The 23,775-nt window shown below is 39.8% G+C and overlaps 1 pseudogene; it reads right to left on the bottom strand.

The window, feature by feature from the left end:
• The window catches only part of LOC139724325 (activating signal cointegrator 1 complex subunit 3-like), a 60,132-nt pseudogene that overhangs the window by 26,930 nt on the left and 9,427 nt on the right, over positions 1-23,775 (bottom strand).

The raw sequence follows: 23,775 nt of genomic DNA, 5'->3' as shown, positions 1-23,775 counted from the left end.
ATCGAGTGGAATGGGATATCTGTACTCAAGTTTGTACTATGTTATTGTAAACGATCACAATTTTGAGACCAGTATAATAGATCTCATCGATTGTTATATTCATGGGCGTAAATCCCGGGGGGATGGGGGGATATATCTCCCCCCCCCCCCCCGAATTGGAGGAGGGGGGATGGCCTGTACAATCATCCCCCCTGAATTTTGGGGGAAAATGGAGGAAGCAGAAATGCGATTGTATCAATTTTGGCATATTGCATGACGTTTGTACGCCGGCCTTCAGATAGGTAACAAAGCTGAACAGTATTCTATCTTGTAGGAAAATGTATATGCACACTGCAAAAAGTCCGCTGTTAAAAAGTGAACACCGAGCTGGTGTTAAATTTTCAGTGCCCATTTATGGTGTTAAATTAACACCTCCGGGTGTCATTTCCAAATGTTAAACTGTTTTTTGAAGAGTTTCTTAGTAACTGCACTTCTTGTTGATTTTTAATTTAAACAAGACAATCAAGAATTTTACATTAAAACACTAGATTTTTGAAAAAAATGTGAAAATAAATTTACACCAAAGTAACACCAGCTGGTGTGGTCTCTTATTGAAGCTGGACGGGTGTTAAACCATTGATATTAACACCAACAAATATCAAATCAACACCATGTGGTGTCATTTTTGAATTAACACCAGTACAGTGTCAAAATAACACCAGATACAGTGTCAAATTAACACCACGAAGTGTCAGGTGAACACTTTTCAACACCATCACAGTGCATTTTTAACACCTGTGGGTGTGGTCCTTTATTGAAATTTGATCGGTGTTAGATTTAACACCCGTGGTGTTAAACCTAACACCGATGTTTTTACAGTGCATGATTACATAATTTTCTCATCGACATTAATTGTAAGGTATGGCTCAGACGTTGACAACGTCAAGTAATATAGGCCTACATGTAAACATGCTATGACGCGAGTAACTGGGGACCATCTACAAAAATATGTACGAAAACAAACAAACAAAAAATAACAAAAACTATATCGCAATTATTGAACCTCCTCCATTTCCTGAATCATTCATGAGAAACGACAGTGAGTGATGACAATTCCCGAGATGAGGACAAATCTCGAACTTTCTTAATGGGAAATTGTCCAAATACCGCCAGAACAATGCACCAGACCGTTGAATTGCAAATCATAAACATGCAATAGCTCCGCTATACTGGATCCCTTTTGATAGACTTTGTTCACTTTTGAGATTGACTTACCGATTTTCAAAATGGGGGGGGGGATAGTTCCCCCATAAAAGTGGGATAAACAAAAGCGAAAAATATGGCTACAAACGGCAGTTTTTGGAGTGTAAAATGTCTAAATTTTCAAGCTCGCTCACATTTAATCGCTATGCCATTCTCCCGATGTTGTTGCCAGTAATTGACAGCAGTTGCGCCCGGTGCGCCCCCCGTAATTTCCAAGGCGAAAAATATAGCCACAAACGGCAGTTTTTGGACTGTAAAATGTCAAAATTTTGAAGCTCGCTCGCTTTGCTCACTCGTATTTAATCATTATGCCATTCTCCTGATGTTGCTGCCAGTAATTGCCAGCACTTTTCGCCCGGTGCCCCCCCCCCCTTAATTTCCAAAGCGAAAAAATACAGCCACAAAGGACAGTTTCTGAGACTGTAAAATGTCAAAATGTTCAAGCTCGCTCGCATTTAATCGCTATGCCATTCTCCTGATGTTGTTGCCAGTGATTGACAGCAGTTGCGCCCGATGCGCCCCCGTAAATTCCAAAGCGAAAAATATAGCCACAAACGGCAGTTTTTGGACTGTAAAATGTCAAAATTTTGAAGCTCGCTCGCTTCCCTCACTCGCATTTAATCGTTATGCCATTCTCTGATGTTGCTGCCAGTAATTGCCGGCAGTTGCGCCCGGTGTGCCCCCCTTAATATCCAAAGCGAAAAAATACAGCAACAAACGGCAGTTTGGGGACAGTAAAATGTCAAAATTTTTAAACTCGCTTGCTTCGCTCGCTCGCATTTAATCGTTATGCCATTCTCCTGATGTTACATGCTGCACAATTGCCAGCAGTTGTGCCCGTGCGCCCACCTTAATTTCCAAAGCGAAAAATATAGCTACAGACGACAGTTTTGGGACTGTAAAATATCAAAATTTTCAAGCTCACTCGCTTCGCTGTTAGCTCGCATTAAATCGTTATGCCATTCTCCTGATGTTGCTGCCAGTAACTGTCAGCAGTTTCGCCCGGTGCGCCCCCTTAACTTCTAATACAGCCACAAACGGCAGTTTTAGGACTGTAAAGTGTCAAAATCTTAACAAGAACAAAAAGTCTTCATATTTTTGCTGCCACTTTCCTCCCACTTTATATTTCATGCAAAAGAGTGGGACATCCGATCCTTGTAAAGTGTGTGTTGTGTGTGTGTGTGTGTGGGGGGGGGGGCACCAAGCTTCTGCCCCCCTCCCCCCCCCCCCCCCCCCCCAAGGCTGCGCCGGTCCGGTTATGGGCTTGTAATCGTGGTGATGGTGACTATCGCCGATCATCCCCCCCCCCCCACTCCTCAGTACGGATTTACGCCGTTGGATATATTGTAAGAATACTGTGTGATTGGCTACTTACTTCGAGGCACATGAGTTGCACAAGTCGAAAGAGTTGATTGAATGAATGGTCTGCTAACAATCTGCTGCATTTTGAGAAAGTCAACCTTTGACTATATAGAAAAGATCCCAGTCGCAAGGGGGATTTTCGTTCCCCACATTCAGAGGAAAGTTTCCTGTGACAACAACCATGTGACACATTTTTGCCGATGATATCATGAGATCATCACCAGAAAAAGGGAACAGAAACACTCCTCGACGGTCAATTCATGTCAATTGATGGATCGACCCATGGTTTCATAAAGCATATTTGTGTCTTAATTTGTTCTTAATAATTGTTGTTATATTAAGCTTTTAATTAATTGACAGTGTCAAGGCAAGCATGAGATTTTCCCAATTGCTTCAATTGACAATGCCACAACGCATCGAAGTTCCGAATGTATAACCGAGGCATGTATGATCAGATGATATCAATTGCCACCTATATCTTAATACACGACTTTTGTAGAGGGATCGATCCCAACTGAGAAAGGGCATAAAATTTATTGATATTTGTCAGTCTAGGTCTGATTGGGAGAAGGACCTTAAATTTGAGCTAAACATACCCAACATGCCCAAAGGAAACAAAATGGAAAATATCGGGCTGCCGCTGTAATGGCTGCAATGAATAATCTAATGAGGAAAGATGTAATTGGAGTGTAATTTTTTTTTTTTTTTTTTAATGCAACTGGTCTCATCATCACCGGTCTTGCTCATGTATTACATCCAAGGAAAAGGAGAATACAGATATTAGGCAAATCTCACTTTGAGTCCCCACCGAAATCAAATGGTAGAGGATAGGCACTCTAATCTGTTTCGAGGTGCTAAACTTTTTTAAATTGAGGCGTTAATTAAATGAGATAATTTCTGAAGGCTGTCATAAGGATTACATCACAATACTTTTGACAATGGTTTGCTATACATGGCAAAGAGGAGGCAAGAAACCCATAACAAAATGACACAAATCAGACCGTTTTGGAACCACGTCACCCCACGCCTTCACTGCAGAAACATCGGTGTTAGATTTAACACCATAGGTGTTGGATATGACACCGAGCAAGTGTCAATAGAGGATCACACCACAGGTGTAGAAAGCATGTTGTGACGGTGTTTAAAAGTGTTCACCTGGCACTTCGTGGTGTCAATTTGACACTATAGCTGTTGATATTTTTGGCACGGCGCATGATGTTGATTCGATACTGCTGATGTTTATGTTTAAGGTACAAAACACCCGCCCAGTGTAAATAGGAGACCATACCAACTTGCATTTAATACCGTGGTGTAAATGCGTTCATATCTATTTTTCAAAAATCAAGTAGGCCTACTTTATCGGAAAATTCTTGATCGTCTTGTTGAAGTTCAAAATCAACAAGAAGAACAGTAACTATACGAAACTATTAAAAAACATTAATATATTGAAATGACACCGGGAGGTTTTAATCTAACACCATTAATGAGCACCGACAAGTTAACACCATCTCGGTGCATTTCATAAATCTAACACTGGACCTTTTGCAGTGTAGTCTCACCTTGACGTATTTGAACACGTGCGCCTTACTGATCATGTCGAATATGTCTTCCTCGTCGCGAAATTTCGGGATCCTATCGTTGAACAGTCGAATGGTTCGCCAGGAGACGTAGAAATGACTCGCGATACGCCCAATCTCCGTGTACTCCAATGATCCCTTAACCTCGCCGGCTCTCGCCATCCTGGACTTTAGTAAGTCTGTCGCTGAGCTGGCCACCATACCTTCGAGGACAACATCCAATCTTCGATCATCCTTTGAGTAAAACCAAAAATGAAGCCTCTGAAATCAAGCTACATTCATTCTACAACTCAGTTATGGATCTTTTGATATCAAACTCAGCTGCTGAGGCAATATGTAGGTTTTGATAATTACGCACAAAATACAGTAACTCATATTTACCACGACGTCGGATGATAACAGATCGTATCCCTCCGGGTTGAGTCTCATTCGGGTGTAGAGGTATGTGTATTTTAGCCAGCGAAGAGCTTCCTCGGTGTTACTCACTGTACCAAGCACAATCTGTAACACAGGAAAATAACCGTCAAAACGATCGCTAAAATTTGCCTCTTATCTTTGGAGTTTTTGCAGTTATGCGAGACAGAGCTTGTATTAGCTCATTGCATTTTGGACAGTGTTATGAAATTGAGTATTCAACGAAAATGAATTGCTTTTGGAATGTTGAAACAGTGTGGTGTTTCAGAAGCATTTTCGTCTTTATAAAAGGAGAATACAAGGTAGAAAATGAGGCACAAGAATGATTCCTCCCTACTATCTGCAGGGTGGTATTGTTGTATAACAATCGCAATGGTCACTTTGTCACATGGTGGTCCGTTTGGGGATTTCATTGACACTTGCGTGAGACCGACAAATTTTCCTAATTTCTCTGCTCAACAATGCATTCACACATAGATTTTGAAAACATTGGATTCGACAGAAGCATAATCGTTCATTTGATAGATAGACACACTTAATTCCTTTCTGTATAAAGGTAAATTCCATCTACAGACCGTGGACCCCCCCCCCCCCCAATTTGGGATCTTAAAAAAATAGGAAAAAGTGAGTTAAAGAAATAACAAGACTCATAACTTCCGGGAAGTTCCGTCCTTATAAGCTTTCTTCCTAAGATGAGGGGGTACCATTAACCTTTGACCCCACAGCCCCATCCTAAAAAAGCCCCAAAACAACAACAAAAACAAAAACAAACAAACAACAAAACCGTTCCCTCTGATCAGTGTACGTTAAAGGACAAGTCCACCTTCATATACACAAGGATTGAGAGAATGCAGCAATATTAGAAGAACACATAAATGAAAGTTTGAGGAAACTCGGACAATCCATTCAAAGGTTATGAATTTGTAAAGTATCTGCGCAGTCACTGCTGGATGAGAAGAGTACTACAATGTATGATACGTCACATTCGTAGAACCATAATAAGGAAAATAAATAAACAAAACTTCACTTTTTGAATGAAGTGCACATTTCTTCATTATGTCACTGACATAATAAGGGTGATATTATTCTCCTTCCTTCTGAAAGAGGCAAGTCAAGCGTTCCTTTATTATGCGAGAAAGTGAAAATATGGTGAATTTTGCATGTTTTCTTTCCATCGTTGCACACTTGTGAAATCACAAGTATGACAAGCTGCAGTAGTCTTCTCATTCGATCAGCAGTGACTGAGCAGAAACTTCAAAAATTCATAACTTTTGGACGAACTGTCCGATTTTTCTCAAACTCTCACTGCAGTGTTCTACTAATACGGCTGCATTCACTCAATACACAATGTTTATGAAGATGGACTTTTCCTTGAAGATATTGTGCAAATCAATACTGATACCTTTCATTGGCCTCATCACCAAAAACATTTACCTCAGCATTGAGATTATCTGTCAGTCTCTCCTCGAACTGGCTCTCGATCGGAGTTTGGGTCATGAGGAGCTCAAGGTAATGCGGCAGCTTAGAGTGAGATGTGATGATGTACCCTTCTCCGAAAGTATCATACTGAGGCCGACCTGCTCTGCCGAAGATCTGAAGCACGTCCAAAATACCGACGTCTTCATAGCGGGACTTCTCCGCGTTGAAATACTGCGTGCCCTAAAAGTATGGCATGACCACAGTTTGAATTCCAAATCACTCAATGTCATCTACATTGTATATTAACTCCCAGACGTTCAATTCCGGCGCTTATGAAATCCGTCCTTCAACCCCACCCCCCCCCCTCCTACTCTTTCTCTCTTCCATAAGGAACCTATTCTATACAATCTTATTATAGCCTTATCTGTTAATTCCTTCCACTAGTATATTAATTAGTTCTGTTCTATCTATCTATCTTGTTTTTAGACATTCTACCAATTGCACAGACACTTGGTAGTTCCTTTTTTTCCCGCCCAAAATGTATTGCGCCTGAGATTATAATTATAGATTGCCTATACTGTATCGCAGTTTGTATTACCGCTTACTTTAAAGAACTGTGACACAATCTCCACTTGTAAATTGTCTTGTTTTGCAGCTGTAATGTCATGAGTTACCCCTCCCCCCCCCCACACACACATACACACACACATACACATAATTTAGTAATCGCTCGTATCCTGCCAGCTTCATGCAGGACGGTGTCTCACCTTCCTGCTTCATGTAGTAAGTATGGCTTCCAGACCCTCTGCTATTACTATTAGGACCTATTTGCTATACAGGATATTGACGCCCTCAACGTCGAAAAGTGGAGAAGGTTTAGGTGGATTTGCCTAATCGGCCAGAGTGTCGGGAGAGGCGACGACTTCATCGCAGAGGAGGGCGGATTTTGTAAAAGGAGTCCAGTTGGCAAAGGGTCTGGAAATCAGACTATGCTTCATGAGATCTCTCAGTTCACCTGAAGAAAGAGAGAACACATTTCTGGCGGTGGTGCAACGTTGCCATGGAAACACTATGGGGCGATGGAAACAACACTAAAAGAGCAATTATCATCCTTTACAGCATTTTGTCCATACATCAGTCATCATACACCGAGTTTCTGAGCTCCGTGTACCTTGATAATGACGGCATGGGCAGGGAGGTTCACACCCCAGGCCAGAGTGGTGGTGCAGCACAGAACTCGGATCAGTCCAGCAGCGAAGTACTTCTCTACGAAGTTGCGGCCCGGCCTCGAGATACCGGCGTGATGGACGGCGAACCCCTCGGGCACCAAGTCCTTGAGAACGTCATCGCACTCCTCCAACTGTGTGGCGTTCAATGAAAAAAACAAGCGGATTGATCACTGTATTATTATAGAATCTAAAAAAATCCGGGTCAGAACTGACCCGGAACCGGGTCCGTTGGGGTCACACCTCGTTCCGGGTCAAAAATGATTTGGAATTTGGTCATGAAGACCCCGAATGGGGTCACCCTGACCCAATTCATGACTCTGAATGGGGTCATATCTGACCTGATTCCTTGTCATTTCTGACCCGGAACGGAGTGTGACCCGAACGGACCCTTTCTTGCTCAGTTCTGACCCGAATGTTTTGAGTGTAAACTGTCTTTGCTTTCTTGTGTGTGTGTGTGCGTGTGTGTTTGTGTGTGTTTGTGTGAATTTTTGATTCAGAATAAAAATCTTCTGTGGCCTATCAAGGAAAAAGCTCGTTTGGGTTTTTTTTTTTTTTTAGGGGGGGGGGTTGTTGTTGTTGTTTTTTTTAACCATGCAGAGTCTGCGGACAGAAATAAGCTGCTACATCAGTAACGTCTTGAACCATTCTCAGAGATGCTATGTTCAAATAACTTTGACCCCCATCGCTATAGGTGCTTGATGGGGAAGCGTTAGGGATTTGTTAACACTGTACATTTTCAAAATATAAGCTAGCACTTCCAATTCGCTGAAAATTAGAATGTTTTCAGTTTCTCTTAGTCACTAGCTGTTTAAATAAAGATGAATTAGATAAAACCTCATTTTAAATCTCTTTGATTCTCATATCTGTGTGGCAGCACCGATGTGCAGGGTGGATCACTTTGATATTCAATTCAATACATTTCTATTCTATTTATTGTCGATATATGGATATTTGTTTTGTTTGCTTGCATACACATTACATCAGTACATACATAGAATGCATACTTACAGAGCTATAAACATAGATACACAGACGTGATAGACATACTAGAAATATACAGCAATATACCATCAATATCAATGTCTGGAAATACATATAAACCTCATAGAATTCGAGAAAATCTTAATCTGTATAAAATTATATATTAATTAGTATCGTGCTAAGTGTAGTATGCGTATATACAAATATACATATATATATACAGTATATATATATATATATATATATATATATATATACTATATACATATCGTATCAGTAATAATTTTATATTAGTTTTAAACAATATGAATAAATATATTTTATGCCAAAAAATGTATAAAAATCTTGAATGTTATATACATGTGTGTAAATTATGTACATGTGTTTGAACGAGAAATATATATATATACATATATATATATATATATTATATAATGATAACTATGGCTACCACAAATGTATTATGATATAGAGAATAGAGTCATCTTTTTGTTTTCATAATTGTCACTGTCGACCCTGAGGAAGACGTATGTATTCGTCAAAAATTTGGTCTGAATAAATAGCACTGTTGGACTGGATTGCATAACTACCCTACTTCCTCATCTTTTCTTATATATATATTCATAGTTATATTTATGTATCATACCAACCTCTTTCATTGCTTTGTGGTATGATGCGTGTGACTGTGTAGAAAACAACGTTTTTGACCTGCTTCCAAGTCTTGTCAGCATTTCCTTCGCGGTGTCACGAGTGCCATTTCGCGAAAACACGAAAATTAGCACCTGAAAAACAACAACAAATAAATAAACAAATGTTAGAATATCAACTAAAATCTTTGAACATTCACCATGTTCATGGTAAGTGTATTGCCTTTCACCTGCAATTAATCGGACAGGACTTTAATGAATGAATCTTCCCATTAGGTGATAAACTCGGACAAGACGTTGAAGCAACTTTATTTAACAATCAATGTGAATACAATTCTCAGTCTCAATATGAAGTTTTACATTATTCATATTTTTGATGAATAACAGCACTTTGACTCTGCATAAAGAATAATTAACAAACAAGCAAATAGCACCTGGAATCAGTCTGTAGCTTACATCGAAAAAAAAAAACTGACAAGGTCATATTTTCGAAACAAACATGGTGTATGCCAGTTCAGTGAAAGCACGAAAAAGGCAACAATACACAATGGTCCTTTAAAGGGACTGTACAGTACTGGTTGAGGTGAGGATTCAGGTTTATAACATTCCTAAGTGAGATAATGGGAAACCTCTTATGAAATATGATAGAGCATGTAATTTTAAGAAGGATTCAACATTTATTTGATGAAAATCGGTTTTCAAATGGCTGAGATATCTAAAAAAGTGATAATAATAAGAGGCGACCGGCCACGCCTTTTATTAGGATCTCTTTGTTTCACCTTGTTTTGGGATATCTCAGCGGCCATTCCAAAACCGATTTTCATCAAATATACTTTTGATACCCCTTAGAATTGCATGCTCTTTGACATCTCATAGAGTGGTTCTGAATATATCGCAAAACATTAAAAGCTAAATCCTCACCTCAACCAGAACTGTACACCCCTTTAAAGGTCCTGTTTACTTTCGGGAACAGTGATTTTAAAAAGATGTTCAAGATATCACATTTGATGCATAATGTGTAGGTCAGCTGTATCACAAACATCCTAGATCCTGCCATGTAAAATTTTTGCAATAAAGCCTAAAATATAAGAAGATATCACAGTTTTTCTCAATAAACCATAACTGTAGACGGTTTAGCCCGGAAACATTCTTGTTATAACTATTTTCACATTTTTCCCTATTTAACAATACTTGACATTGATTGTACTGATTCAAATTTTTACATTAGTTGTTTCCATCCCTAACTCACATTTTAGAACTATTTTGAAGCACTAATGCTGGGTTTTTGTTTCATCTGCAAATGGTAAATTATGCCTTTCAGTGCCAATATTAATGTCAGTGTACTGTCAAGAATGGTTCTTGCGTGATATTAGCATGAGGGGAGTTTGTACAGTCGCATGCCCAGCATAAAAATGGTACTATTCAAATAAAACGACCAAAATTGATTATCGGACTAGAACGTTTCATTAGAATGGAGAATTTCAGTGTGATAGAAACTGAGCTATCTGCGAGTTCTTCCACGAAACTAGGCAAAACATCATCATGTTTTCTTCCTTGACCAATTTCAACGAACATTTATTATTCTTATTATCCAACCTTTGTAGGCCTATTTATGCCTTACTGTAACGCCATTATTTATACCTTCAAACCCATTACAACCTTTACAATCTCGGTCGTTGTTCTCCCAATGTCCTTATTGGTAGCAGTGTTGCAACATATGGCCTTACTGTATTTTATTTGGTAACATTTATTTGATCGGGTTTTTTGATTTGTTTTAATCGGTTCCCCCATTCATAGTATGGTCTAAACATAATATCTGTATTTCATAATTCCCCTAATCTGATTTATCACGGGACATAAGACTGTACAAGCTTGCTTTTATCTCTGCGCAGGCCCCATTATATTTCTCGCATTATGACCATAGCTCAACTCTGATGTATACAGACCTTGTATTTGTACCAAGACAAACTTTTGTTCATTCCGGCGAAGTTTCATCTAATTTCTCTTTTGTATAATTTTCGTATGGCATAATCATACATTTTTGTGCGCTATTTGTGAGAAATGTACTCTCTAAAAAAAATCGAGTGAAAATATTCACTCTTAAAGGGGTAGTACAGTTTTGGTTGAGATGAGAATTAGGCTTTTAAATTTTTGCAAGATACCAAGAAAACACTTATGATAGAGTACAGAGCATACCATTTTAAGAGGAATTCAAAGTTTATTTGATGAAAATCGGGTTTGGAATAACTGAAACATCCAAAAACAAAGTAAAACAAAGCGATCGTTACAAAGTGTGGGTCCCACACTTTACTAAAATTGTTCTTTTTTGGATATGTCAGCCATTTCAAAACCAATTTTTATCAAATAAACGTTGAATTCCTCATGAAATTGCATGCTATTTCATATTTCATATGAAATTTCTCATTATCTCACCTACAAATATTATAAACCTGAAATTAGGTCTCAACCAGAACTGTACGATCCCTTTAAAAGAGTGAATACTAAAAAGAGTGGATTTAGAGTGAAATTGGAGTGAATTTTGAGTGAAAATGTTCAATTTCACTCATTTTGGAGTGACCTCAAGGATCACTCGAAGATTTTGGAGTGATCCCTGAGGTCACTCTAAAACGAGTGATAGTGAACATTTTCACTCAAAATTTACTCCAATTTCACTCTAAATCCACTCATTTTTGTATTCACTCTTTTAAGAGTGAATATTTTCACTCGATTTTTTTTTAGAGAGTAAAACTAGATTGAAATTGAAATTGAAATTTGTGCACCATTAACTCATTGTCACTGCATGGGTTAACCGACCTGATGGTCTCCCTTTAGCAGCTTCTTCACCCTCTCGTAGCATATATTATCCTTTTGTAGTCTCTCCATCTCGCGTGGGAGAATAGCAGATTCCTTCACGCCGATCAGTGACTGCCGGAGTGGTACTGGGCGGAATCGGGCATCGAAGAAGAAAAGCCCCTTGTCGAGATCGACGTGGAGAAACTTGGCGACGTCCTTGTAGTTTGGCAGAGTAGCCGACAGCCCAACGATGCGGATGCTGTTATGATAGGCCTCGACCTCGATTTTAATAAATATCATATATATATATATATATATATATATATATATATATATATATATATGTGTGTGTGTGTGTGTGTGTGTGTGTAAGATATGATATTATATATATATATATATATATATATATATATATATATATATATATGTTGAGAATTCACGTCTTATTGGCTTAAATATAACGAAGAATCAAGAACAAGTATAATGTGTTATTTTGCCAATAAAGAATGAGTTTATTAGCCTCGAAGGTGGAGGCCACGGAAAATTCGAGGCTAATAAACTCTTTCTTTATTGGCAAAATAATGCATTACTAGTTCTTCGTTCTTATATATATCATAGGTCCCAAAAAGAAATTACAACAGGGCCCTCCGCAATGATATCTTTAAAATAGTGAATCAATCTAACTACAAATTCAAGGTATGATACTATAACTCATTGCCCACATCTTACAGAAAACCCCATTCGATTTGCTTCAGTGGGCAAAGAGAAATGAGGAATTTTGTAACGGATGTCGGGAATCTCTTCCGTCCAAATTCTGTCTATTATTCACACACACGAGCATTGAATTGCTAAAATTGGAAGAATCAGACTCATGACATGCTTTACAACAATCCACATTTCTCTGTGACCGCTTAACCAAATTGAATGGGGTTTTCTGCAAAATTGAGCTAAGATGTTATATTTCAAGACCCTGCAGTAGCACTTAGACAGCTTGATCATATTGGGTGTTATCAATTCGAAAATCTAATTGTAATTTTTGGGGCGACTTACTGCAGTATGTCCCCAAAAAATTACAATCAGATTTTCGCATTGATAACACCCAATATGATTAATTCTTGTAAATGCTACTTCAGGGTCTTAAAACATAACATTTTAGCTTTATTTTGCAGAAAACCCCATTCAATTTGGTTAGGCGGTCACAGAGAAATGTGGATTGTTGTAAAGCATGTCATGAGTTTGATTCTTCCAATTTTAGCAATTCAATGCTCTTGTGTGTGAATAATAGACAGAATTTGGACAGAAGAGATTCCCGACATCCTCCATGTCCTCTATACAAAATTCCTCATTTCTCTTAGACCACTGAAGCAAATCGAATGGCGCTTTCTGTAACATGTGGGCAATGAGTTATACAGTTGTAGTTTCATACCCTGAATTTTTATTTAAATTAATTCACTATTTTTGAAGATATCATTGCAGAGGGCCCCGTTGTAGTTTTTTTGGGGACATACTGTATGTATATATATATATATATATATATATATATATATATATATATATATATATATATATCTTATATGAAGAACTTGTTCCAAAAGGAGGTAAATCCAGTATTCATCAATGGATTTAGGGCCTTTTGGTTGAGGCTCTTCATATATATATAATATATATATATATAGGCATATATATATATATATATATATATATATATATATATAATATAGTATATTACATCAAACACTAAGAAAATTCGCCGGATAAGATCATCATTGAAAGAAGAGAGTAACACCTTGATGATCCATTATTCATTTGCATTGCACGTCCCTTTCTATCTTTATAATACGGTATAGTTGGGCCTTTTTTTCATTCATCGACTGGAAGGGTCCTTGAGGTCAAGTCTCTATTGTTGTGCACTGATACATACCTTGCAACACACGTATGCCAACATGAATTTAAACTCCTTAGCAATTGTCTTGAAAGGATACGCGGGTAACTATTTCTTGTTATGTTTAATTAGCACGTTCAGTGCATCACAGCTTTTAAGAACAAGTGCTACTGGTAATCATTTTATTTTTGTAGTTTTTTTTTATGGTTGCCCTGTGGTTGATGAGAGAAAAATTGAGGAAGGAAAGAAAATGGCAGAACGTAAAAAAAAGGAAAGGCATAAGAGTATTCATCAATTATATTTAGATTTATGACGAATTTATGAAAGAAGTACTACATGACTCCCCTTATAACGAAGTCCTCTGGACCGGCAGTTTTCTTTCTTTATATCGAAAACAAATAAACAATAAAAACACATACAGGTGATAATGTTGGGGCCTGAATTCTAATTCGTTGTAACCGGAATTCCGTTATATCCGTGTTCGTTTTAACGGGAGTGCACTGTATTTTGCAGGCCGTGTCTTCCCACGCTTTGCCGGAAAATGGACTCATCAAGGTTGGTGATAGCTAATTATTGCCTAATACCATGCCTCAAATGAGCTTATATCCTACCTGTCTCAGAGTTCGTGCGACCAGGCATTCGATGACGGCTCCCCTGTCTTCGTGCAGGAGATGGACCTCATCGATGATGAAGAGGTTCACCAGATGGATGAGAGCGGCATCGCCCGTGCTCTTCCGAGTGATGCCGTCCCATTTCTCGGGAGTGACGACGAGCATCTATAAAGATTGTAAGTTGGCTGTGAATTCGTGTAATACGCAATTAAGCAATCCAGAGGGTTTTGGGTGTTGTATTAAGATCTTAGTTTACATGTGTAATGTTTGCAGGTTAGTAGGACAATTAGTGTATAATGCAGTCAACCCAAAAGGTCGTAGACAGTAATTCTTGACACTAATGCATGTTTGCTATGGCAATGGTGTGATGTACCTTTGCTACGAACGCGCATTGAGAGATTACAATCATGTAGACATGAGTGGTAGACGAGTTCTACTGCACGCATTATCGCCGCCGTAAACGTATATGTTCCTTTGGCTCTTTGACAGTAATCGTATTTCCTATGCAGTCAAAGTCAAGACATATCACATGGTAACACATTGATATAAATGCAACAGACTAAACGATTCTGGATGATGTGAATTAAGTTCCAAGATGTAGATATGATCGTAAATCCTGATGTAAGGTTCTGGGTATGATAAATCGTATACTTTGGGAGAGGCTCGGTGTAGGGTTTTTGATACTTTGTAGTTTTCGTTTCTATCATAACGCAAGATAATACAGTGCAGCATTTAACAATAATCTGAGGATTCTAGGTAAACGCAAATAAATGTATTTTTTAAACAAAAGGTTAGGCCCATTATCTGCACGTATAAGCATCAATAAATTCTCAATACATCCTTCATAGTAGAACCCGTACTATACTTTGTGAGTGTTGCATAATAATCATCACCACAGATAAGACGTAACCTAACCTAACTAACGCAACCTATAACTATCAACGGGTTCATTGTATTAGCATGTCGTATGCAAATTGCTGGAAAAGGGGTCGAAGAAGAGGTTCAGGATGTCATTCTGTTACTCGTCATATATCCTGTAAATGTCTACAAGATACACCTGTCATTCTTTAAACAAAACCACTAACCTGTGTGTCCCTGGTCTCCGTGACTGAGAGCTGTGTGTCCCCCGTCAACTCCCGCACGGTGATGCCCAGCGGCTTGAGGCGGGAACCGAATGTCTCGACCATCTCAGCTGCCAGTGCTTTCAGTGGTGCCACGTATATGATCTGAATTATTCAACGGAAAAATTGGGGGGAAATGCAGCAAATATAATTTATGTATACTTTATGCTTATAATAGAAAGATTTTAAAATCGCAAATCTTTGCTCCTCGCCAAATTCGCGGCTTTGAGGTTTGATTCTAAAGCCAGGCTGACACTTGCACGACTTTTGGCCACGATTTTGTCGTGGCAAATCGTGACCAAAATTTTGAACATTGCAAAATTCTCGTTCCGACATGGCACGCAGGTCTGTGGAGCCGGGAAATGTGCAAACGCCGGGAAATGTGCAAACGCCTGGAAATGTGCAAACGTCTCGCCGGGAAATGTGCAAACGCCGGGAAATGTGCAAACGTCTTGCCGGGAAATGTGCAAATCTCTAAATTTCATCAACGGGAAATGTGCAAACGTGACGCCAGGAAATGTGCAAATGTTCAATTTTGCCGGGAAATGTGCAAAACGTCGCCGGGAAATGTGCAAACCATTCATTTCACCTATATTATGTAGAGATGGAAGAGAAACTCTCAATCAAAGCTGCGCACGAACCATTACCATCTTTACCACCTGTCTTAGCGACCATCTGTCTTTTTATGCCTCCGCCACGAAGTGGTGCCGAAGGCATTGTTTTCGGGTTGTCCGTCCGTCCGTACGTACGTCCGTCCGCTTTCGTTTACGCGATAACTTGAGTAATATTGACTGGAATTTTACCAAACTTGGTCCAAGTATAAAGTATGATGGGGCAATTATTTGATAAGATTTTGGGTGAAATCGGTTAAAGGTCAGAGGTCAAAGGTCAAGGTCAAATCATGAAATTGTATCCGTTTACGCGATAACTCAAGACTGGATCGAGCAAATTTCACCAAACTTTGTCGGAGGATTATGTATGATGGGGCAATTACTTGATGAATTTTCTAGTGAAATCGGACAGAGGTCAAAGGTCAAAGATCAAGGTCAAATCCTAAAATTTATCTGTTTACGTGATAATTCAAAACTGGATGAAGCAGCTTTCACCAAACTTGGTCCAAGGATGATGTATGATGGGACAATTAGTTGAGTAGATTTTAGTGACATTGGCAAGAGGTCAAATTAAAGGTCAAAAGGTCAAGGTCAAATGCTAAAAATGTTGCTATTTCCCCCATATCTATGCAATGCCCAAAGATATTTTCTTGAAACTTAGTGTAGACATGTACTACTGCATAAAGATTCTCCAAAGAGAGTTTCATGTCATAAGGTCAAAGGTCAAAAGGTCAAAGGTTAGGTGAAAATGTTCTCGCAAATGGTTCAATGTATCTTCATGGAACTTGGTGCGTACGCATGTACTGAGTGGCAGGGATTATCTAGGGAATTTAGGGGTCGTGGGTCAATAGTCAGGGGGGTCAAAGGTCAAGGTCAACTCCTCAAAATTTTACTATTTCCCTCATATACTAGTATATGCAATGCTTGTATTATTAGTTTTAAAACTTAATATAGGCCTATACGTGCATTACCTAATTGAGATTCTCCGGGAAATTTCCAGCCAGAAGGTCAAAGGTCGAAGGTTAAGGGTCAAAGGCCAGGTTTCAATGCCCCCCCCCCCAAAAAAAAAAAACACACAAAAAAACTATTTTGTACTGTAATTACATTCTTTTTTCATACCTTGGAAATTACTAAATGCATAAACTTATAAAAGGGTCCGTCAGAAGTCAAGTAAAAATTCTCAATTCCCTAAATATGTGTACCTGCACTCTCAGACAATTATAGCAAACCCAGTTCAAGGAAAGTGAACATTCAAGATATTTCTGACAAACCTGTCATTTCAGTATTTTGCCAGTTATGTGAAACTGTCATCACACATTGTGAAGACATTGTACTATACACCTATTGGGAGAATCATGCATTATGGCGGAGGCATCAGTCGCCATAGCGACATTTCTAGTTTTTTATTACATTTTCAGCATTTTCTTGCAAACCCTACAACGATTTTTCACCAGATTTGGCAGATAACATCTTAATGGTGATATGATCGTAATTTGTCAAAATGAGCCCCCCCCCCCCCCACACACACACACACACCAGTCCTAAGGAGGGGGGGGGGGAGGAGTTGAAGCCTCAGAGTCCCTATACCATGTATAAACGCTTGATTTTTTTCTTCATCTGTCGAACCGAAAAAGAAAGAGCTAAGTTAGTGCTATGAAGACATTAATGACTAAAATTTCATGTTTGATTATGGCGGACCCAGGGGTGCCCTGATCGGGGTGGGGGGGGGAGGGGAATTTTCCACATTTTCAGCACATTCTCGAAAAATCTAGGACGGATTTTCACCCAACATGTGAAATACAGTCATATTCATCGTAATATAATCTTGATTTGTTAAAATGCGCCCCCCCCCCCCATCGCCGAAGGGGGGGGGGGGATTAAAGTTTCACTTTTAACATCCCAAAAATCTGGATTTTTTTTAAAAATCTTCTTCTGTCAAACCGAAAAAGATAGAGCTAAGTTAGTGCTATGAAGACATTAACGTGATTAATGAATGAAATTTCATGTTTGATTATGGCGGATCAAGGGGTGCCCAGATCGGGGTGGCGGGGGATATTCCACATTTTTAGCCTAAACGGCATCTTCTTGAAATATCTATGATGGATTTCCCCCAAACTTGACAGATAGCACGATTATGGTAATAATCATGATCTTGTTTTGTTCAAATGAGCCCCCCCCCCCCCTTCCTCCACCGCCGAAGGGGGGGGGGGACTGCGGGGGGTTGAAGCTTCAACGTCCCTAAACTCTGGAATTTAATCTTCTTCTGTCAAACCGATAAAGATAGGGCTAAGTTAGTGCTATGAAGACACAGCGTTAATGAATGAAATTTCATGTTTGGTTATGGCGCGGATCAAGGGGTCTCCAGATCGAGAAGGTGTGGGCAAAGAGAGGAATTTTCCACATTTTCAGCATCTTCTTGAAAAATCTACGACAGATTTTCACCAAAATTGGCAGATTGCCTCTTTACGATGATATGCACTTAATTTGTTAAAATGAGCCCCCTCCCATACACACACACACACACACACACACACTGCTTAAGGGGGGGGGGGATTGAAGCCTCGCGTCCTTAAACTCAATTTTTATCTTCTTCTGTCAAACCGGAAAAGAGAGCTTAGTTAGTGCTATGAAGACATTAATGGCTGAAATTTTATTTCACGTTTGATTGTGGCGGATCGAGGGGTGTCGTTATGGGGGGGGGGGTGAGGGGGAGGAGGGGGATTTTCACATATTCTGCGTCCTCTTGAGAAATCTTTGACGGATTTCCACCGAACGTGATAGGTAGCATCTCTAGGGTAATAGAATCCCACTTTGTTCGAAGGGGCAACAAGTCCAAGTTGTTCCCCTTCCCCGAAGCTAGGGATAAGACCAGGGTAGCCCCCACGTCATTTAGTAAGCAGAAGTGAAATTTCATCAAAGTATAGATCTACCCTCTAAAAATGTGATAAGATTGTGTTCTATTACTCTTGGCTGTATAGAAAATTTCTTTAAAAAGTATATATAGGGTTTTCAATAAAATTCTGAATTAAACCCGAACGACCCCACCCCCCTCGTGTTGGTCCCTTTTAAGTTCAAGGGGCGGAGATGAGGAAGGGGGGGGGGGGGCTCCATCTCCTCCCACTTTAGGGGTTGGGGCAGTGCCCATTCAGACAAATTGAGGTCATATCACCGGATAAATACGCTACGCTACATTTCAAGCTTGGCAAATATCTATTATATAAGGGTTTCAAGAAGAAGCTGAATATGTGACAAATCTGCCTCCGCCGCACTAAACATTAATATTCATGAATTAACTTACCACAACAGGCACCAGCACTCTATTAGCTCCATCATTTTTGTATAGAAGGTTTTTTTGGTTTTTTTTAAAGCTGATATATAATTTTATTATCCGAGGGATGCGTCTTGAGTTTTCAGGAAAAAGACAAATAATGTGAAAATTAAGCCTCCTTCCTACCCACTCACCTTTTTGGGCATCCCTTCATCTGTCATTGTAAACTTGAGCCTACATCATGCATTAACTGTATTTACAGTACTATCACCATAAAGATGCTATGGCCAAGTTTGGTGAAAATTCGTCATAGATTTTTCAAGAAGATGGAGAAAATTTTTGAAAATCCCCTCCTCCCCCTGGTTACAGCTCGTTATTCCGAAGGTTCGTTATTCCGAAGGCTCTTTATTCCTAAGATTCGTTATTCCGAAGGTTCATTGTTCCGGATTTCATTTACGGATTAACCAGTCTTCGGAATAACGAACCTTCGGAATAACTCCACAAATTTTCGGATTAACGAACCCTTTTTCATTTTCGGATTAACGAACCTCTAGGTATAGGGACTTTGCGTATTTCGGATTAACGAACCTCTAGGTATAGGGACTTTGCGTATTTCGGATTAACGACCCTTTGGAATAACGTACCTTCGGAACAGCGAACCTTCGGAATAACGAACAGCACCCCCCCCCCCCCCCTCACCCTCACCTACCCCCGATCAAAGCACGCCTAGACCCGCCATAATCAAACATGAGATTTCGGTCATTAATGTCTACAGCACTAACTTTTTCGGTTCGACAGAAGTAAAAAAAAAAATCAAGAGAATAGGGACTCTGAGGGTTCAACCCCCCCCCCCACCTCCTCGTCGGCGGGGGGGGGGGGGGGATTCAATCATAAAAATTAAGATCGAATCACCATAAATATACTATCTGCAAAGTTTGGTAAAAATCCGTCATATATTTTACAAGACTATGCAGAAAATGTGGAAAATCCCCCTCACACCCTTTATCAGTGCACTCATGGACCCGTCATAATCAAACCTGAAATTTTAGTAACTGTAGTGTCTTCATATCACGTAGTTCCATATTCTGCGGTTCAACAGAAGAAGATTACAGATTCCAGAGTTTAGGGACCTAAAACTTCAACTCCCCCCCCCCCCCCCCCCCTTGGCGGTGGGAGGGGGTGGAGCTCATTTTACCATATAAGACCGTATCACCGTAAAGATGGTATCTGCCAAGTTTGGTGAAAATCCTTCTTGGGATTTATCAAGAAGATGCAGTAAATGTGGATAATCCCCCTCCTCTCCATCACTTCCCCTTCCCCCATCCCCATCCCCAATCAGGGCACCCCTGGATCTGCCATAATCGAACATGAAATTTCAGTCATACAAGCACTATTAGCTCTATCTTTTTTTTTTTTGTTCGACAGAAAAAGATTTTTAAACCCCCCCCCCCCCTTTTTCGGCCGGGGGGGGGGGGGGAGGAGGATTGGAGGCTAATCTCAATTCATAAAGATCATATCACCGTAATGAGGCTATCTGACAAGTTTCGTGAAAATCTGTCCTAGACTTTTCAAGAAGATACTGACGATGTAGAAAATCCCTCTCCTACCCTCACCCCCTCCCCCGCGATCCGGACACCCCTGGATCCGTCATAATCAAACATGCAATTTCAGTCATTAATGTCTTCATAGCACTAGTTTAGGGACTCTGAGGCTTCAATTTGAAGACTCCTCCCCACTTATGGCCCAGTGCCCTGCATCCCTGGATCTGCCATTAAACGTGAACTCCTGTCATCAATATCTTTAACCCTAAAAGGGCCGGGGGGGGGGGGGCGGAATCGACGTTTCGCGCTATAAATCTGTAACGCGAGAAGGCCTCGTCGCGAGGCTTCTTGACTTTCTTTGTTCAAGTTTCGCGCAACTTTTGGACCAAATTTGCAACGTCCGCGCATACTTTTGCGAAGCCACGCCCATTTTTGTAACGGAATGTCGCCCCAAAACGGGCACAATTTTGTGATTTTGTGTACATTTCCTATGGAAAACAATGTTCTGTCATGAAAGTCATAAAAACCTGATTATTTTTACAATTAATCATTTTCATTTATCAATTTTGTGCTAATTATGGTAGAAGAGTGGTCAGTGACAATTTCCAATGAAAAAACAAAGAAAAAACAAAAGTTTAAAAACAAAGAAATACATAAGAAATTCTGAAAACAATGAAATACATAAGAATTGAAATGAGTTTTGGAAGTTTTTGTGATGAACAATTGTTGAATATGCAAAAACAGATTTACAGATCAAAAATTAGACTCTCAATGCTTTTAATTAGGCTAAAATATCATCTTGAGCTTAATTTGCATAATTAAATAATTAAAATTAGAAATTGATTGTTTCAAAAAATCTTATGACACAATCTTGTAGATTATGACGTGGGTCTCACGCATGCGCAATTTCATCGCGATCGCACCACCAATGGCCGAGATCTCATGGGGGGGGGGGCGGAATCCATTCCCCCCCCCCCCCCCCCCCCCCCCCGGCCTGAGCATAGCCAAAAAAGCCCGGCGCCTTTAGGGAACCATCCTAGCTCATTCTTATTTGGTTATATAATACAAGAAGAATTTCGATAATACCGTAGTTCTTGGACTTAATTGAGCCCCCCTCCCCTTTTTCGGGGGGGGGGGGGGGGTGGCTACTATATAAACAAATTGAGATCCCATTGCCATAATCGTGCTACCTGCCAATTTTGTTGAAAATCTGTCAAGGATTTCATTAAGAAAATCTAAATGGTGGAAGTTCATGGGCAGTTTTGATATGTATGGAGTTTATCTACTATCTTTATACACAATATCGCTAAAGTAAATGATTTGCACGTTTCCCGGCGACGTTTTGCACATTTCCCGGCAAAATTGAACTTTTGCACATTTCCCGGCGTCATGTTTGCACATTTCCCGTTAATGAAATTTGCACAGTTCCCGGCGAGACGTTTGCACAAGGTCACGACGGGTCTACGCACACTTCACGCCAGTTTACGACTAGTTTGCGCACTGGCACGACTCGAGTCGTGCCAATGCGTGCCACAGAAAGTGTCAGCCTGGCTTAAGTTTGATTTTATTTCTAAGTTTGCTTTTAAATCTATATGATTGTGTCTTTGTGTATGCTTGTAGAACACGAAAGGGAAACTGAAGGAATGCATTTCTTCGACGCTAGACACTATTCCTTGAATAAACGAAAGCAAGTAAAAAAGAAGTGTATCCACAGATAGATGAATAGATAATGGATAACTAAATCCAGAGATGAATGAATGAATAATCTTTGCTCAATGAATAATTCATGTATCAGCTTATTAACCCGTTGAGGATGGGCTGATTTTGCTACAACACGCATTTTCCATAGACATTTGTCGGAGTATACTCAGGACTCGTCCTCAACGGGTTAAAAGGCCACGCACCTTGAATTCATCCGTTTTGACCACACCGTCACAGATGTGCTTCCTGACTTCGTGCAGGACCGCCAGCATGGCGATGTTCGTCTTCCCCGCTCCCGTGGGGGCGCAGATCAGCAGATTCTCGTCGGTGTTGTAGGCGGCGTCGAACGCGATAGTCTGAATGAGATTCAGTGTTTCTCTCCCAGCAAAGGCTAACCGACTGACCTTTGGGGTTTAATGTGACGTGGCAGAATCAGTGTTAGTAGAGAAAGCTACCAACATGCGTCAAGTCTGAAACCATGAAATACTGACTGTAGGCCTACACAGAATTTCGTTGCACTAAGCCACGGAAATCCTCGTAAATCGTAAGTTTCATTATGCAGCTATGTCCCAAACACATTACAACAGGATTTTCGTGTTGATGACTTCTAATATGATTAAATTGTTTAAATGCTATTTCTCAGGGTCTTAAAATATAACATCTTAGCTATATTCTGCAGAAAACTCCATTCAAGTCGGTTAAGTGGTCACAGAGAAATGTGAATCGTCGTAATAAAGCATGTCATGAGTCTGATTCTTCCAAGTTTAGGACAAAATTTGGATGCTCTTAGAACTGGTGTGTGAACACAAAAGACTGAACGTGGAGGGAAGGGACTCCTGACATGCTCTGTAAAATTCCTCATTTCTCTTTGACCACCGTGAAGCAAATCGAATCGAATTTTCTGTACGATGTGGGAAATAAGTATACTTTCACACCCTGAAATTATATGTGGATTGATTCAATGCTTTTAAAGTTATCGTTGCAGAGGGTACCGTTGTATTTTTTTTTTTGAGGGGGACATGCGGTATAGTTATTATATTATTAATCTAAATTTTATATAGTATTATATCATTTATCTAAACTTAATCTTTACATGGAAGGGAATCATTCAAGGTGTCTTACATGATTGATAAAATATAATGATCAATCTATTTTCACATTGCATGTGATTGCAGTCATGCAGGATCTATACCTCATCCAACTCTGTGATCGGAACCAAATCCTGCTCCTCTGCGGCGAGAACAGACTCCGGCGGTGGCATGACGACCTCCTCGTACGAAGGTTCGTCGAAGTGAATGCATTTCTCCGGTAAGTCGATCTGTGAAGTAAATGATAATCTGATGAAAACACTTTTGGAAATTACACTGGGGGGGGGG

Source organism: Diadema antillarum, unplaced genomic scaffold, assembly GCF_040938485.1.
Source record: "Diadema antillarum isolate AM-2024a unplaced genomic scaffold, OU_Dant_1.0 scf00000015, whole genome shotgun sequence".
NCBI lineage: Eukaryota > Metazoa > Echinodermata > Echinoidea > Diadematoida > Diadematidae > Diadema > Diadema antillarum.
Note: the sequence above shows the minus strand (reverse complement) of the source record. Positions and strands in the feature narration are given on the sequence as shown.